Source organism: Cyprinodon tularosa, unplaced genomic scaffold (genome assembly GCF_016077235.1).
Source record: "Cyprinodon tularosa strain WSP-4 unplaced genomic scaffold, ASM1607723v1 ctg826, whole genome shotgun sequence".
Lineage (NCBI taxonomy): Eukaryota > Metazoa > Chordata > Actinopteri > Cyprinodontiformes > Cyprinodontidae > Cyprinodon > Cyprinodon tularosa.
This window is the reverse complement of record NW_024039592.1, coordinates 9216-11820: the sequence shown is the minus strand read 5'-3', so window position 1 is coordinate 11820 and position 2605 is coordinate 9216.

Here is a 2605-nt window from a genome sequence, read left to right as displayed (position 1 = left end):
GCTGTAACTACAGATCATACTTTATTCCTTCACTTTGTTCAGGTCAATTCTGGTCTGATCATTACTGTTTTGAGAAGATTTTATTTTTTTGTTTGTACCTCTTTTTACCAACAATTCATTTTTTTATTATCAACAGGCCATTAAGACTTAAATATATTTATTTCATTTAAAAATAAGGCATTATATTTTGAATTTATAAAAATTTAAAATACTACAAGAAAATCAGGCTATATATAGCACATAGCAATTACTAACTACTCTCCTTATTTAAGCCAGTGGTTGAGTCAATGAGTGCTAAACCCCACATGGATCTCAGACTTGTAGCAGGTACGCCCTCTTTTGAAAACATCCTCCTTTTAAAGTAAACTATTGTCATTTTTACTTTTATATATACAGGTGCTGGTCATAAAATTAGAATATCATGAAAAAATAGATTGATTTCAGTAATTCCATTTAAAAAGTGAAACTTGTATATTATATTCATACATTACATACAAACTCATATATTTCAGATGTTTATTTTGTTTAATTTTGATGATTACAAATGACAACAAATGAAAATCTCAAATTCATCATATCAGAAAATTAGAATATTACTGAAGACCAATAAAAACAAAGGATTTATAGAAATGTTGGCCAACTGAAAAGTATGAACATGAAAAGTATGAGCATGTACAGCACTCAGTATTTAGTTGGGCCTCCTTTGGCCTGTATTACTGCAGCAATGCGGCGTGGCATGGAGTCGATCAGTCTGTGGCACTGCTCAGGTGTTATGATAGCCCAGGTTGCTCTAATAGTGGCTTTTAGCTCTTCTGAATTGTTGGGTCTGGTGTATTGCATCTTCTTCTTCACAATACCCCATAGATTTTCTATGGGGTTAAGGTCAGGAGAGTTTGCTGGCCAATTAAGAACAGGGATACCATGGTCCTTCAACCAGGTACTGGTAGCTTTGGCACTGTGTGCAGGTGCCAAGTCCTGTTGGAAAATGAAATCTGCATCTCCAAAAAGTTGGTCAGCTGCAGGAAGCATGAAGTGCTCTAAAACTTCCTGGTATGTGGCTGCGTTGACCCTGGACCTCAGAAAACACAATGGACCAACACCAGCAGATGACATGGCACCCCAAACCATCACTGACTGTGGAAACTTTACACTGGACTTCAAGCAACGTGGATGAAGTGCCTCTCTTCTTTTCCTCCAGACTCTGGGACCTTGATTTCCAAAGGAAATGCAAAATTTACTTTCATCAGAGAACATGACTTTGGACCACTCACCAGCAGTCCAGTCCTGTTTCTCTTTAGCCCAGGCAAAACGCTTCTGACGCTGTCTGTGGTTCAAGAGTGGCTTGACACAAGGAATGCGACAGCAGAAACCCATGTCTTTCATACGTCTGTGTGTGGTGGTTCTTGAAGCACTCACTCCAGCTGCAGTCCACTCTTTGTGAATCTCCCCCACATTTTTGAATGGGTTTTGTTTCACAATCCTCTCCAGGGTGCGGTTATCTCTCTTGCTTGTACACTTTTTTCGACCACATCTTTTCCTTCCCTTCGCCTCTCTATTAATGTGCTTGGACACTGAGCTCTGTGAACAGCCAGCCTCTTTAGCGATGACCTTTTGTGTCTTGCCCTCCTTGTGCAAGGTGTCGATGGTCGGCTTTTGGACAACTGTCAAGTCAGCAGTCTTCCCCATGATTGTGTAGCCTATAGAACTAGACTGAAAGACCATTTAAAGGCTTTTGCAGGTGGTTTGAGTTAATTAGCTGATTAGAGTGTGGCACCAGGGGCCATCAATTTTGAACCTTTTCACAATATTCTAATTTTCTGATATGATGAATTTGAGATTTTCATTTGTTGTCATTTGTAATCATCAAAATTAAACAAAATAAACATCTGAAATATATGAGTTTGTATGTAATGTATGAATATAATATACAAGTTTCACTTTTTAAATGGAATTACTGAAATCAATCTACTTTTTCATGATATTCTAATTTTATGACCAGCACCTGTATGTATAAAAGTGTATATATAAATTATAATAAAGTATCACTACACTTACTTAAGTAAAATATCTGGATACTCCATCCATTGTGAAAAATGAAAAGCGTGTTCTAAACAAATATGCACCATTAAGAGACTCACTTTCTTATTTTCTGTACTCAAGGCTCATTGGTTAATTTTTTTTTCCCATTTGCTGTGTCATCTGGGGGTTTAGTGAAAATACAATAAACAGTATACTGTAAATTAACCTGTTCTTACATACTACAACTATTAATTTTTGTAAGCCTTATAACTTAATAAATATTTGATCATGGGTAGTAAATTGATAAGTTACTCAATAATTTAGTATTCTAGTAGCTTTTTTACCATGTACTCTTTTACTCTTACTTGAATATTTTCGTTAATGGTTACTTTTACCGGAGTAAAAATTTAATCAAGTAGAGCTACTCTTACTAAGTACCATTTTTGGCTATTCTACCCACCTTTTGGCAGAGCTATACAAATAGAGGTTTTAGTGTTTTGCCAGCAGAAACTAAATTTCAGAAAGTAAAAAGAACTAAATTTTACTATTAAAAATTAAGTATTATATTACTAGAAAAGGGATTCAG